Source organism: Amia ocellicauda, chromosome 17, assembly GCF_036373705.1.
Source record: "Amia ocellicauda isolate fAmiCal2 chromosome 17, fAmiCal2.hap1, whole genome shotgun sequence".
Classification (NCBI taxonomy): domain Eukaryota; kingdom Metazoa; phylum Chordata; class Actinopteri; order Amiiformes; family Amiidae; genus Amia; species Amia ocellicauda.
This window is the reverse complement of record NC_089866.1, coordinates 23,454,957-23,472,518: the sequence shown is the minus strand read 5'-3', so window position 1 is coordinate 23,472,518 and position 17,562 is coordinate 23,454,957.

Here is a 17,562-nt window from a genome sequence, read left to right as displayed (position 1 = left end):
ACTGACTCGATTACAATCCCCTTCGCTGACACCTCCCTGCATGCGGGGGAGTCCGTAGCGCACTGTGTCAGAGCTGTGCCTGAAAGTGAAGGGTAGCCTAACCATGTCCACAGAAAACAGATTGGATTGTACTTGAATATTGGATAATTCAATAAACATTGACTGCATTTGGAAAGGGAGGAATGGATTGATTGCCCTTTAGGAAGGGGGGAAGTGGAGGATGGGAGTGGGTTTGGGTGGGGTGGGGATTCTTTAATTTACTCAGTGAAACTCACTCTTTGCTGATGTCAGGATTTTGTTTAATAAAAAAAACTAAAATCTATTTGTTGTCGAGAGAGAGATCATGCCTGTTATGGTTGGTTTCCCTGTCGTCCCTGTGGGAGTCTCCATCGTCAAACAAATGTGGGGGCACAGACATAAAACACACAGACTTTGGTTCAGATTCTTGAGTGGGATCTGATCTACTCAATCCGCACAATTGTTCGTGGTCCTTTCGACCACCATCACCCTCAAAGGTTGACGAGGTTTGCCAACCGGTGCATTGATGGGGTGGAGCTGAACGTGTGGAGATGTGAGTAGAAGGTTTCTTCGTGAGGAATAAGGGTGGATCCAAAATCCAAAGCTGGAAACGAGATGACAAAACACAGGAACTCCTTTTTTAAGACATCTTCACAGCTAATTAATCCTCCTGTTTGGGATTAGTACCAGAAGGAAACCAATAAGGACACCGTCAAGGCTTCTGAGACCAACAAGAACCGAGAACTGCACCGCACACACATTTTTTTTAATGAGTTGGAAGCCCTTTAAAACCGTAATGAACCCTTTGTTCGGTGTGATGTGCAATGCAGATGTTCTTCAAAAACCTTTGATCTTGCACTAACCCTGGAGGTTGTTGGGTAATCACCCTACCCCCGCCTCCTCCAACCCCACACCACCCAATAGTGTTCATGAAAAATCCAATTTAAACTATTTTCTTTCCGTAAATCATCCTTCTTAATTACAAGGCAGGGCACATGCTCCAGTCTTATGTATATTTGCTTGATGAAAATGCAGAGAAGAGGTAATAATTAGCTTCTTAATTATGCAAGCCAAAGGCAAGGATTTTATGCTTCATCATTATTAAACAGTAGATTCTTTCTTTAGACTTTTTTTTTTCCCTCATTGAACATGATCCTCATAAGAAACATAATAGTAAACTGCAAAGCCTGCTCAATTCACGTGGAATGATTTAATAAATGCTGGTGGATATGTTGTGCTAACTGGCTTGTGTAAGAATAGTGAGACATTTTCCTATATATATATATATATATATATATATATATATATATATATATATATATATATATGCTGTGTAAAAATAAAACTAATAATCTGGAGTTGTTTTAAACCAGAAAATTAAATTAATTCAGTGGAAAGCATCAGTAGAGAGCAGTGTGTTATGACTAGGTGAAAAAAAAAAGAAGTTCAGAGTAGGGCAGAAAAGCTTTTCTAGATAGGCAAGGGTCTAGTTTTGAAATCTGGTGTCTTCCTTGTAATTCAGGATTCTAAAACTGTGTAGGATCTTAGATAAAAATGAACAGGACATCGTATACACTGATTGTGATTTAAATGATTGTCGCCACCCCCCTCATCTCTACTATGCAAATTATATTAGAAGTTTTACATTATTTAATAATAAAAAAATCTCCCTGCATTTCTTATTCATGTGTCCAAAATCCAATCCAATTTTACATTTCCTTCGTAATTCAAGGTCCGAGGGTGGGTGACTGTTCTGTGAGGGTTGCAATCCAACAGGTTTTATAGGCTTCATGAAACCATCCCCTGCTTAAACCTGCAGGGGGAAAAGGTGCTTAATTAGACAAATTAAGAATTTAATTAGTTAGTTTAGCTAATTAAGACCTCAGTTGGAAGGAAAACCATAAGACCCTAGGGCCCTGAAAAATGGAGATGTATACGCCTGTCCCATCTTGATTTTTCTGACAAGATTTGCTACCTTAGTAACATATGTATCTATTTCACCCAAAATTAAAAGCATTTACTAATAGTGGCCGCAAGGAAAGATTCATGGCTAACCTGTATTATTAAGTGAAGCTGTTTCTGTTGCCATTTTGTCTGGTAATAGGAAATTAGCTTGAAAAAGCAATGAACCACATCCTTGTGTAAACTGGTTTCAGGGTTTAATAAAAATATAGACATGCACGATTTAAGTAATTGTGTGGGGACTGAAAGGATTTACACAATGCTTATGTGAGTTCTGGGCTTTGGCACCATAAACAAGCATCTTGCCCCACTCAAACCTGCATGGCTTGTGAAGATATTCAAACACAAGTCTTTTAAATCCTCTCAATCTTTGCCCTCAGTTAAGTCTGATGGCAAAGAAGGTCAACACTTGGCTGCTTGCTGAGCAAATTTTCCCTTTTTCGCCATCGGAATCTCAAGTTTGCGTTTAAGATTTCAAATCGTGAGTATTGATTGTCTGTTTCATTAGACTAGAAAGAAAGCCTGGCAGTAACCTTTTTACACATTGGCAAAGTAGGACATAACAGTGGTATATCCAAGTGGTTAAAAAGGCAGTAAACGAACTGTTGGAGTATAGAGGGAACAATGAAGCATTATTTGCCCAGACAAATGTGCTAAGCTCTTTGTAAAGCAGAATGAGTTACTTTAGGGATGCCCCCATGTGCCAAGGATGGAAGAACTACATGATTCACCCGCTTTCTTCTGGCTTCCCACCGAAAGCATACTTTGTTCCTGTGAATAATTCGCATTCTATAATGAACACTTTTAATTACAGCCTGCATATGGCGAGATGAGCATGTACCCAGAGCCCACGGTAGTACCAATGTCTTTTTATCCTGAAGAAAAGCTCTAGTTTTCATTTTGTAGGAAATAGTGTTGACTTGGATCTAAAACATGTGCGTGGTAGAAGTGTCCTTGGTGTCTGTTCAGTACCTTGTATTGGTGTTTTCCTTTACCTTCGAAATGCAAGCATCCTCTGCATTAAAAAAAATTTAAGTAGAAAATGATTTTGTGGTTAAAGTTTGGCCTCCTTCCCTTGCGCTGTAAAACATCTCCACAGGAAAGTATCTCAAGCATATGGGCACAATTCAGTGGCACATTGGCACCTTCTCACTTTCAGTTTGCACTGTGCGGTGACAGACAGGCTGTACCCTCATTAGTCTGGCAAGGGCTCAGCATGTTGGCACTGATCTGTGACGTGTTGGCACATTCCCCTTTGCAGACTGGACCCCTTATGTTATAGACTGCCACATTTTGTGTCCAGTCTGGTACTGTCCTGACACAGATTACTATTTTCTTTTAAAATATTTGATTTATTAAGTCCGATCTCAGGGGGGGGGTATTGACACCCATGCAAAGCCCTTGTCAGTCTGTATGACAATCATTGTTTTTACAAGTGTGCCATGGTTTTGATGATAAGGTCTATTCTGCGTTGGTGTGAAGTTTAGAAAGTTGTCTAGCTGGTATAATGGTGTACATTGTCAGTATTTCCTTGACATAATGGTCAAAGAATTGCATCTCATAATCTGTGAAGGAAGGAAATAGGAACCTTTTGCCTTCTGTAAAATTGTTCCAGAATGTTGAGCAACAGATGTTCATAGTTTTTAGGATTTTATTGTTTTCCTCTCTCATTCAAAATGTTCCAGATTGTTCTAATTCAGTCTAAAGAGACACACACAAAAACTGGTATATTAACTAAATTATTAGCACTGGATACTTAATTTTCATTTCCTGATCTTTTAAGGGTAAAGGACTGTATTTATGCCAAGTACGGCACTTTAATCTCAAGCAACTGATTGACATACTTAATGTCATGTGATAATTTATGCTTGTTCTTCTATGCAAATGGTCATGATACATTTTTGTAATACCATCTTTACTAATAAGTTTCAGTTCAGTTAAATACATATTTTAAGGGTACCCTTTTCAGGGTACAGTTTAGGAGCAATAACAATTTAAATATCTTACATATGCAACATTATACACAATTAATAACTGTGATAAGTGTATGCTGACCTAAAGTGTTACCAACAACCCCCAAGAGTCCATTATAATCTCAGATCAGCTGTTTTATGGAATATCTGCTATTGCTATTAATACGGTAAAAACAAATTACAATATCAGCATTGCTACAGTATCAGTTTCTGCAGCTGACACTGAGTAATACTTGCCTATTAAGCAATTACTGCACAATAGTATGGTAAAAATGCAATGGAGCATGTATAGGTAAGATATGACATGATACAAGCGTGGGGAAATAGCTCCTACTATTATTTGTATTACATCCCATAATGATAATAAAAAAGCAGAAATGTTTTTTGTTTTTGTCCTCTTGTATCAACCTGCAGCTCTCTTTGCAAGCCCCCCCGGTGTTGCACTGCGAGAGACCCAACTGCCGGCTCAGGCTGCCTATTTTTGCAGCGCCCTCGATTTGAATTTCAGCTCAGAAAGATAATAAAGTTGTTTAACTATGTTAGGGACAACCAAGGCCCCTGCAAACACTCAACTTATCACCAGCGCAGCTGCCTTAATGAAGAGCGTGTGGGAAGGACTGAGGGGGCTTCGTGTGAAGGTCTGCGCGCTGCTTGAGCGATCAACATCATTTCCATACTATAATTACATTGCCTGATCCTCTCCTGATTTTCCCGCTATCTTGTAAGCCGTCCTGGGTGTGAGTAATTTAAAGCTATATGAGATGTCAGACTCCGTGAAACAATCAGCCCTCCACGAAATATGGCAACAGATAATAATTGATAAGTCCCATTAGACGGCAGGGACGGTTATTTCCTACTTGGCCTATTTTGAATGGCCTTGTTGATTCACTTAATGCAGATTGTGTCACTTTGGTGTCAGGCGGAGCACAATAGGGGCTGCTGGCACAGGCAGGGCGGTGGGGGCTTCATGAAGAGACAATCTACTGTGTGACAGTGATGGAAATGAAGGAGCAGAGGAGGCTGATCTCTCACCAATCTCTGTGCATCCTGCAGGGACTCCCCATATAATGTGTTTGTGTTTTTAGGTGTCCCAGTAAAATGCGTCCGTGTGATTTATAAGTGTTTGTTTGTTTGTTTTCACATATTTATCTTGAATGCACCTTTTGGATATTTATTACTGGGGCACATAACAGTGTACACTGAATCAGTAACGGTGTAAACAGAATCCAGAACAGTAAAGCAAATCCACTAACTGGCTAACAGATCATTTACAATTCAGTGATGGGAACATTCATATGGGATTTACCATTTGTTCCTTTTTTTTTCTTTCCTCCAGCAGTTAGGGGCGGTCTTAGTGATTCTGGGGCCCCAGGCAAAATTCAATGATGACCCCCCTGTATTTTAACAGAGCACCTAGTAAACAAGCCTTCTTGTACAGATACCTGCAAAAATATGAATCCATATTCTGAACTTTTGTCATGTCATTTAGGCCTATGCACTGTAAAAACAAATGTGTTAAACTGATCACATTCTAAGTTTGTATAACACAATTTTGTGTAAAAAATCACAATAATGTATTTTTAACATGACACACTACTGGGTTGTAATTTTGTACATTTTAACACAAAGTTGTGTAGTAGTCCTTGAAGCACATGAAAATGGGTTTTAGAAATGGGGTCACATTCTGCTACCCCAGATTTCCACAGTTCTGCACAACATGTGTTTATTTTCTGTGCAATATTATGTTGATCTGCGGTACCAGAACGTGACCTTGGGTTTCACGTGGGCAAACAAACTTAAAATAGCGAATACATAACATGGCCAATCAAAGCACAGTGGGGGGAGTAAGGTTGTAACCAATGCAGATTGAATTGCATTCTCTCTAAGTGATAGGAGGGTGTTTTGAAATGGAAAAAAGTAATCACGCAATATAAAGTTCAGATTAACCACGTATTATACACTGCATGAAATGTTGTGTTTACAACATATGTGAACATACAGCAAACCATATGAAACTTAAGGTTTACAAAGTTTAACCAGGTTGTAAACATTTATGTAAAGTAAACCATCATTTCATAAATGGTTCCAGTATAGTCACTGTATTAAGAGAGCATGGTATATCCATAACCTCTTTCACTGAAGTTGCTTTACTGAAACTAAGTAGTAATACACAGTTTATCTAAGTGGAAAAAGCGCATCAGAAATGTATGAACTGAATATATATATATATATATATATATATATATATATATATATATATATATATATATCAATTTCAATAATTTCCAAAATTTAAATTTTATATTTTAAATTAAAATGTTATATATAATGTTTATAATTGTTTTAATTTAAATATTAGACATTTTTGAAATTCTACTTAAAAAAAAAAAAATATTTAAATATTTGAATATTTTATATTTTTTTGTGATAAGTGTAATATAGCAATGTAGTGACTTTAAGAAAAGGAAAACAATTTTGGAAACAAAAAATGTGCAATGTGTAAACTTTTCAATTATACCTGCATCTCTGAACTATGTATATAACCCTAAGTAAACCATTTGGGAAAGGATGGTTTACATAAATGTTTACAACCTGTGTAAACTTTGTAAACCTTAAGTGTAATTTGACTTTCTGTATGTTTTCATATATTGTAAACACAACATTTCGTGCAGTGATTAGCTGTATAACATAAGCACACATGTACACTCACACAAAGTACGATTTAAGCAAAACTCGGCAAAATGCATATAATAGTAATATAATATAATAATGTATTTTTTAAGCATTAAAAAATGTATTTTTAATATATGCACCATGAGGCACATTTGCCAGCTGTTAATATTAATTGTCTTTACGGTAACGATTGCTAGCGCGAGTGGAATAGCTAATTATAATGGGAAGGTAGGTGCATCATGATCTTTTTAAAATTTTTTGTTATCAGAGGAATTTTGACACATTTTACAAGTTTTACAGCTTTTAAGTAATAAAATAAGTTGATCAATCAATAGGACATGTACGTTACTTGGCCAAACGCCGGCTATCAGGGGCCCCTGCAATTGCCTGGTTTGCCTCATAGTTAAGACCACTAGTGTCAGCAGTGCCATAAGACCTGGCTATTCTGATTGTTTTTGCTTGTTGTCTAATAAGTGGTAGAAAAAGCTTTCCATTGTTCAGCTCAGACTAATACATGTAGTCTCACAAACATCTCACAAAAATTACCTGACCTTATTGTGTATGCATTTTTTTATGGATATGTGTCACGTGTCAAGTATATGTGAGTTTACCTAGTGATGCATGATAACAAAGTCCCCTAGCCAGTATATTGTTAGTTTCCTTTGTAACATGAGTGTTGCAAAGTAATTAAAAGGACATGCGGCCTTCAGCAAATAAATAATGAAATACGTAGATCATATAAATCCAGTGGCCTTCAGCTGTCCCTACCAAATGAGTGACTGATCTGTGGTCAACTGGGAAAAAAAAAATGTCCTGAGTGGATCTTTCCAAGTCAGGAAACTTCCATCTTTAACGAGGACTGGGCTTTGGTTAATATGCAATTCTCAAACCTTGGAATGTGCCTTGGGTTTTAAATGTATTAGGTAGTATGCAGAAGATACAGACTAAGCTATTCCCGTTGCATGAAATTGTCAAAAAGTATGGGAAATAATAATTTTGAGCTCGAAGAGATATTGGCCACACAGAAGCGATAATACAATCTTGTTAAACCAACATTCTTTGACTTGCTGCCACACTGCAAAACTGCATTGTAGTGAGGGGAGGGGGTAAAAAAGAAGAGAAAAGTATTTCATCCTATCAGCTGGTGAGCACAATTCATTTCACTTTCTCTTTGTAGGACCAGTTTTTATTTTTTATTTTTTTCAAAGGGAAATGAAGATGTTAAATGATTTGGCTTTCTTAAAATACATTTGTGTGATTGAAGTCAATTAACTTATGCTAAGTAAATTATCAGTCAGAGGAGGTGGATGATTATCATAGCGAGACGAAGCTTTGTTATCTTTTTTGACGGTTTGGAATATAAAACAGTGTATGCTCATCAAGATTTTTTTTGCTCTTCTCAAACAAGCGGGTGGGCAGGCTCGTCTTCTCTCTGCAACCCGTGGTGTCAATCCGCAGTATGTCTCTCCTGCATGAAGGCAGGTGCGGCGCTGGATTCAGAAGCTTGGTGTCACTCGGTTACGTGTTTTACAGCAGTATTCCATAACTCTCGCTAGCGTGCCGTCTGTCAGTCACACCTACTCACAGACATGGTTAAAGACTGACACAGCTATAGATGAACAAAGCACAGCTTTGCTTTACCTTCTCAAAACCAATCAATAGTCGAAAGGAACTTGTTGTATAAACTTTTTTTTTTTTTTTCTGTTTTCTACCTTATGTTCAGTGGGTTGCACCCGAACGCATTAAAACAAGTCAATTCCGTTACAAACTACCGGTACCATATATTTCCTTTCAATTTCAACGAGAACCCAAAGTGTTAGGAACTCATGATACAGAACTGCTTGGCATTCCACTGACTTTAGATTGGTTCTTTTTCTTGAGTCCTGACGTTCTGCAATGTATGGATCAGACGTACGTGACTGAAATTTGCATAGCTCGGAAAATGGAAATCAACAAAATCTCAAGGAATATAAGAAACACTTGAATGTGTTGAGTCAGGATTTTGCATTCATTCATTGGCACACCTACAAATCTGGACTGCGAATTCCAAGGTGTGGCTTGATGTTGGTTAGTCGGTTTAGGCTCCAGTTATCATTTAGATATCGGTTGGTATTCATGTCAGTGTATTCTTGGGTATATAAAGTAAAAAAATGATAAAGTGGTTAAATTCAGATGAATTCAATGTCCTTGTCTTTGTCTGTGGATTTGCTTGTTCTCCAGTGAAAAGTCGCACTGAATTGATGGCCTCTCATTTAACACATTACCAGATCACTCAGTGGAAGACTGAACAGATTCCTCACACATGTGTTCCTCAGCCCATATTCCCTGTCAAGTGCTTGGAATGGACTGCATGGTGTAATTCAAATGAATTGACGGCACGGGTAATTGTAACTCCGTACACCATTTCATTTACCTTTTCCTGATTATTTGTCATTAATTTTGCTGCCGTCTAGACACCTTGCCTCTCCCTGACACAGTTCCATAATTTCAATTAAACCCAGACTGCAAATGAACTCTAATTATGAATAGGTGTAGGAAAATTGTGACCTTTGTAAACAATACAGAATCCCCATCCTTGTTCTCTCTCTCTCTCTCTCGCTCTACCAACTACTATAGTTTATAAAAATGCATTACCATGGGAAACAATATCCTTCCCTTATTTTTCTCATCAAGAGCACACAAAATTAATAAAGCGGAGCAGTCAGCTAATCAGGTTATGTATAAGACTCCAAACATGCAGCGTGCTTGTGTGCTTAACAGTGCTGGTCTATTATAAACCTATTAGCGATGCTTAAAGGCAGGAATCTTTCATTAACCACCTACCATCTACAGCAAACAGGCATTAGTGCTTCGCAATCTATAGCATGATGCATTAATGATGAAGATAAAGCCTGCATAATGATTAAGGGGGGCGCCCTGGTGCGTCCTGTTTGGGAGAGAGAGATGTCTGAGCTGGCCTTCGGAGGAAACACAATAATTAAAAAGGGAGTATTTATTAACTGCAGGAATAGATGCCTCTGTATGGCGGCCTGTGCTTTCGTTGATAATTTGGTGCCTTCTCATTGTTGTGTAAAGTGACACAACTGGCAAACTGGTCTTTACAGTGTTTGTATGAAAATGCTCCTCCATTGTCAGAATCCCTTTGTCTCTAAATACTGCCTGTACGCATTCCTTTCATTTGAACCGAGTACTATAGAGAAATTGTGGTGTTCAGTTTATTTGCATTTCGTTCGTCTGTCAAGATAAGTGCAAAGTATGTCATTTCTGCATCAGTCACTTTTTTCTCGTGTCCCATCACAGCCACCAACACACACACACACACACACACACACACACACACACACACACACACACACACACACACACTTCTCCATCCTGCTATCTCTGTATACTTTCTGCACCGATTATAGAAATGTAAAGCACAGTCCCAGGTGCCTCTCTAGGGGAAACGCACTGATTTTCATTAGAAACTTTTTTTTGTTTTCAACCAGGAGACAGAATTTGTCAAAAACGCTTTTCCCTCAAAGTTGTGGATAACGTTTACTTTCAGCTGAAAATGTGCTAAATTATGTTAACTGCCTTGCAAAAATATATTTAAAAAAAAATACTTGAATCGTTTGTGGAAGTGGTATCAATAACATCTTCCTGGCATATATTCCCTGAGGAGATTACAGCTCGGGGTATTCAGGATGCGCGCAGAAGAGCTTTTATAAATATTGTCAACCTAGTGATCACAAGAGCCGCTGATGATACACAAATAGTCCCTGTATAGAGCTGTTAAGAATCCATTAGAGGTTTTAGAACAAATTTGCCAATGCATAACAGGATACTGTCTCAATATAACTGACAGTAAAAACTCATATAAATGTTTTTTCTCACCAATCCAGTATGGGTTTTCAAAAAAATAAAACATTATAGTTGATGTAGCATATTTTAGTGCAAAACTACATTTGTAATGGACATCTGTTCTTAGGAAAATGTCAGATGTAAGCTGTACATTCGTTAGCTTTTTTTCCAACTGCAAGTACATTTACAGACCTGTGTGCATCATTTTTGCTCCTTAAAGGGGTTGGAGTCTGTAACGAATCTGCAATTAGGCTGATGTGACATCTCCGCAATTACGGAAGGAAATTACCATTTTTAATACAGAAGAAACTAATAGTGACTCATCCAGTTAAAGTCTCTGAACTGGACAGTACAGTGTCCACTAAGACTTGGAATAGCCAGTTCAAATCCTGCCTGTGTAGCAAACTGTCACTTACTGTGAAAATAAGATGGAGCTTTGACCTAGGTTGAAAAATCCAAATGTACCACTTGACAATGGCTTTCTATTTACCAAGAATTTTGTAATTGAATGTGGGTAGAAGTTTTTATTTTCTGTACTTGCAATTTCAAAGTGTATATCTGTTTTAAAAAAAAATCTGTACATGTACATTATTTTACCTTATCAAGAGTGTATTAGAATCAGGAATTGTCTTTACTAATGTTTACTGACATTGTTATGTTATTGATATTGGGCCACAGTGATCCATTGAGCTGAGAATCACATTATAGAACAAGTCAAGGATATTTTTGTTTGATTTTGTTTTATTTTATTTCACCCAGAATTACAAATATGATTCCTTTACTATATCAGAAGCCAAGTATGAATTAATTGCTTGTGACTAACATTATTTCATTTTGCCATGTAATTGAAATATTTAAAACATTATATTGATCTCTAAATGCCAATTAAATATGAAAATGAACTATTACACATGCAAAAACATATTTGAATTACAGTATAGATGCTGCAGTGATATTTCAAATAACGTTCTCCTGGCTGATTCAGTGACAGTTGTTACGTTGGGCTAGTAAAATATCAACTTATCCCCCACTTGGCCAGTGTCCATGGACAGAGATACACAGCATAAGATCCCTGTATCAAACAAAAATTGGTCTTGTCAATGGAGTTCTGTCATAAAAGGAAGACTCGGAAAGGGAGGGCAGAAAAGAACAACAACAACAAATGAAAATACAGTAAATGCTTTGGCAAATTATGCAGACGCACAAATCACTCCTCCAAATTGTTTCTTTGGGGAATCACGGCTCCTGGAAATGAAACACAAACAGATTATAAAGAGGAGCTTCCCGTTGGGAGAGAAACAGTATTTACAAGAGAAGATGTGCCTAGCCGGACCCCTAATTGCAGTTCATTATCTCGTATTGATTTAATTAGTTGCTGTGCTCTGGTCTAAATTGCCAGTTGTCCTCTGCGGGGAGTTGGAGGGCTCGGGGAAGGGAAGGCGGCCTCGATGGGAAGTGTGCAGGGACACAGCGGTAGCTCCTCGTTTTGACTTGAATGTTGGGGTGCTTCCAGATATGGGTTGCTGACCCCCTAAGGATATGGCAGAGTAGCGCAGCTGAACTGTTCCTCTGTGTCTCTTGGGTTATTTATTTATATATATATATATGTGTGTGTATTTATTTATTTTCAGCTGGTGACTGCAAAATGGGGATAATCAGCTAAAGTAATTAGAGGGAGCATCTCCATAATGTGGAATTATTGTGACTGCATGGAGATCAGGTTGGGTCCTTCGCGACTCCGCAGTGGCTGGTCAAATAGCAACGGTAATTAGGCAGAAGATTAGCAAAGACGATGCCTCCAAGCACATCCGTCCCTGCGAGAAATGTTTTGAGTCTGGCGTGTTGCCTACAATGGGCATTCTCAGTGCCTGTGAAATGGCCTTCCTACAGTTTCACTGCTGTGTATCTGTACCTTATTGGGGTGACTGTTTTGTTTTAGGTTTTTTCCTGTTTTGTTTTGTTTTTAAATAATTTGGCTGATGCCTTTATCTATGGTGACATACAATTATCACAATACATGGTTATACAGCGCAAAATAAAGTGCATTTGCGACCAAATATTTTTCAACTACCTAACTTTAACACTATGTAAACCCTTTTATGGTTCCCTGTTAGCAGATATTACAATTGCTGTTTAAAATCACTTTGGGTTAAGGCATCAACCAAATAAATTAATTTCAATTGCAGACAACAGTATTGTGTTGTTAAGAAAGGGGCTTTAACTTCTTGTCAAGCTTTTGCAGGCATTTATTTAGTTAAATAGTGTAACACAGTCCCTGACATTAAATCAGTTCCCACAGGCAAAATTTTGGTTTACAGTATAACAAAATTAAAAAAAAAAAAAACATTCACACCTTTAAACCATATGCTTTGTGGGGATAATATCCAGAATCATTGGCTTTATTAATTCAAATAATAGATAGTAAAAAGTATGCATTAAAACTGAATGGCAAATTAGGTTTTTGTCTCTAATTAAGGGACTAATGCCTTCTTTTAAAGCTTTGTCCAACTCCCATGACGTAAATGTCCACATTTGTACAAACACCGAATACACACAGCTCTATCTGTAGGAGTCTGGCAGATTTCTGTTGCTGTATTCACCCACAGATGACTGAGGGGTTGAATTTTTGTCAACTTTAGCGTATTCAATCTTCGCCCCCTTCTTTTTTCTGTGGAAGAGCAAATCCCTGTGTAATTAAATGTGAAATGGAGCTATCTCACTTATTTTAATCTAAAACGTCCTTTCCCCAATTGTTAAATGTGCTGAGGCTAGCAGTCTGGTGCCCAATTAGTCTTTTCAATAGACAGTACTGCGTCACCTTCCTACCGGGGCGAAGGAATGCACTTTTCATTATTTTAAGATGCCAATGCTTTTCTGTTTTCTGTATTCACTGTATATCTTTTTCTGTAGCTCAGACTATATTTGGTTTTTTAACATATGTAATATGATTACCATACAAAAGCTATTGAGGTCATGCATTGGGGGTTAGTGGCGAAGCTTTGAGAAGTCTAAATCTTTGTTTTACTCACGTCTATTAATTCTTCTGTACATGGGCTTTTCTCCATTATGATTTCTTTATTAATATTATTTATTTTCAGATGGGGTGATTTAACTAAACTCAGATGTAGGTTCAAAAGAAGGGAAAATATCTGTTGTCTGTGTCCACGTTATTCTATTTAACCATCAACCTATCTGTCAGTCAAACCAATCAGTCTAAGTAAAAGACTAGAAAGAGAGATCTTGGCATCCACTACCAATACTGAGGGCAAATCTACAGAAACAAACATTATACTCCATTCTCTGTACTGTCCCAATGTCTTGACCTGACATTGTGTGCGAAAACAGAGGGTAGGAGGTAGGTTCCAGTTTAACCTCCGTATGAAGTCGCAGTTTTGACAACAGCTGTAGCTCTCAAGGTGAAGAAAATACTTTCTTAAAAATACACTTTTCAAGATGTATTGTTTTGCCTTAATCAGTTTTTATATTTTGTTATCCATCTATTACTAAGATTAACTGCTGTAGATGTAACCTTATAAACCATCACCATATTTTGCATTACTATGCTTTTCTGAATTATTGGCAACACCCAATCAGACAAACACGGTGGCCTTTCTATATTCATGTTTATTTCAGCATGGAAGGGTTTCTGGGGAAGGTTTTGCACAAATCGCTCAGCCCCGTGAAACATAAGTTTTGAAATCCAGAGGTGTCTCTGAAGTGTTTTTTTGGGGGGTTAACCATCAGCTCTGGATTTCAATTCGTCATGAGTGGGTTTAATTAATCCAACCTGTTCCAAAATAATCCCGACGAAGGCTCTATGTGAGTTCCTTCCAATTAACAGAATTGGAAAAACAAGTGTATTTCCTCAATAGTTTACCTCAGTTGAAATATATTGTTTAGCTATGTTTTTAGTAGTCTTCTGAAGTCTTCTGTTTCTCATTTCATCAGAGCTTTTTATGACATAATTTAATTGAATCAATTTGAATAATTGGCCAAATTTAAACAATGTCTTTAGCCATTGAGGATTTAAATTGACATGTAATAATGAAATAAATATTTGACAGGATCAGGGCTATCAGGGCTATGATTTCAACTTGATTATTATTTTTTTAATTCTTGGGTGACTAGGCAGGACATTTAATAGAGATCCATGCATTAAAATATGTCTTTCCTGCAAAATGTTTCAATAGTGCAGCACAGCAGTAGATTTTACAGGAGTAAAAGGCCACCTTCTAACCAAACTTCCCCAAGCTATCACTGAACTTCAGAGTCGTGCCATTTTGGAAAGCACATACATGAACTCTGATTGTGCAGATGCTGGTGAAATTTAATATGCACAATGTCATTTAATGGCCTTCATTACCACAGCATGGTGATTAGTGAGTGACTGAGCCTTGAGGATAGCGCCTTCCTAAAGAGTTTGCATTTCAAGACACTTCCATTATTTTCTTATAGCAGATAGCTATATAAAAGGGTTAATTTGGCCATAACACCATCACGTGTAAGAAGCCCAATACAGAGGCCATGCTGGTGCGTTGTCAGCTTTACCTTTTTGGTTGGTCTGTTTGGTTTGTAAAGGTGAAGAATCTGACATATTGGATTCCAATATTCCAACCCCGATTTATCCATCCTAAAATTTGTAACATTCATCCTTTTATCACAGCACAAAATACTTTCAGCCTCACAGTAAACCATGTCATATGCAGAAGCAAAAGTCGACAGATGTGGCCGGCCAACCTATCTTTCTGTTGTCAAAAATACAATAACCAGGGTACAAATCTTTAACCTTTCAGCCACATCATTAATAATGCAGGCGTGATACTTCACACAGTGTTATCAGTTCTGCCTTTGATTCTTCTATTTGAGTCTGCGTTTCCTTTTTACATACAATCGAATTTTCATGCCACTGGATGGCTCAGTTATGCAGTTGAACCAATGGCATTATTGACCGAACAAACTAAGCATTGTTTCCAGCATCATACATGGTACTAAAAGTTTGACTAAGTTATATGGTCAATAAGTGGATGGCAGAATTACCCCCCAAATCCCCCACACAAGTTCCTTCTTAAAACTTTCTCTTAAAGGCTCAACTTTCAGGCTATCTAATGTCTCCTCTGTTAGCGGCTGTATTAGCTTCAGGCTTTAATTTCCCTCAGGGCCCACATGTTAAAGCCAAACTGCAGCTGCAATTACAATCCCCCCCCCCCCCAACCCCATCAACGACAGCCCACTCAGATCAATAATTTCCACAACATCTTGATTCAAGCTGTGCTTCCTTTAGCGAACACGTCTGGAGGCGCGGAAAAGTCTGCCCAGCTTGTTATGCTCTAAAACAAAGTGTCGGCCAATAAAGAAAGGAAATAAAGAGAGCAAAGGGTGAAAAATGTATTTTGTGCATGCTCCAATGTAATTCACTTTGCTTTTTTAAGAAAGAAAGAAAAAAAATTCTTACAACAAAATTACCTAAATTATAAACAATTATATTGAATTATAAACAGGGGGTTTGGTGCAGAGAGTGTTGTTAGTGCAAACATTGGCCAGGAGACCCAGGCTGGGTGGGCCTGTCTTATTTGTTATCAGAGGAACCGACCAGTGCTCCAAAATAAACAGTGTTTATTTCCCCCTTGACACACACGAACACAGGGGCCAATTGATTAGAGCACAAACCAGTGGTAAACTCATTCCACATATTAAGAAAGTGATTCGCCTTTGACCTGGCACAATTAGGGCATTGATTGTCTGGGAATCTCAGCAGATTGAAAGGTTTCATGCTAAAGAATCACTGAGGCACTATTTCTTTGGGTTCCCTAAACTTTTCCCACATAACTTTTGGTTTAATCTGGCTGACCTTTTTCTTTTCTTTTCCCCCATTGGATATACGTATATGTAGGTGTTTCAAAACCATCAGGGTCAATATTATTACATTTTCCTCATCTTTTTTTAATTTGTTTTGCTGTAATGCTGGCTGATGTCCACTAGCAGTTTTTCTCAATTTCTTTGATATTCATAAGAACATAAGAAAGTTTACAAACGAGAGGAGGCCATTTGACCCATCGTGCTCGTTTGTTGTCCATTAATAACTGAGTGATCCAAGGATCCTATCCAGTCTATTTTTAAATGTTTCCAAATTGTCAGCTTCAACCACATCGCTGGGGAGTTTGTTCCAGATTGTGATGACTCTGTGTGAAGAAGTGTCTCCTGTTTTCCATCTTGAATGCCTTGAAGCCTACCTAGATCCTACCTTTAATGTTGATTTACCTTATCCTGTGAAAGAGATGATTGAAATGAAATGCCACATCACATGCAACTGGCGATCGTTCACCATGTTCTCATGATTTTACCTGGTACATTTTGACACCTCAAGCCCTTGCAGATGGGGTTCTATCTTTTCAAATGCATCATTCCCCCAGTGTCTTCCCGTACATTTTGCCGTTTTTATTTGATTTTGAGTGTTTCTGCCCGATCATAATAAACAGTACTGTACCTCATCTAATTGGTGTAATCAATCATGTCACTCTCTACAGCAGCAACATCAACACTGTCAATATGGCATCACTTGAGGGACGAACACCTTTCTGACCAAGTAGCCATGAAAGTGTGTTCTCTTTATCAAGTCTAAAAGTGGACTGGACTGTGAGGTGGAACATATTTCATTTCCATGGTGTTTTCTGACTGCAAAGGCACTGAATTTGATAGTTTCAATAGATTAAATTAAGAAAATTTAAATGTAATGACTTACACAGAGCTGTACATCCCAAATGATCAAGATCTCTAAGCAAACGCCTGGAAATGGATAGATTGAATTACTCAACATCTAGAAGATGCCAAGAAAATATGAGGTCTGAGAAAAGAAAAGAGGAACAAAAGATCGAGGGAGGGAGAATTCTCCGCTGCCGATCTTTGCGTATTTTAATTATTTGCATGGCCCTATTGGATTAGTCTGTAGACACTGTATTTGCACGACTGAGGATAAGTGTGTTTCACATAACAGGGACAAAAATAATTTTATCTGTCAGAATTACTGGTGGACACAGTGTCAATCATTTTTACCTGAAATGTAAACACTTGATTACATATCTGCTGTGCAAGC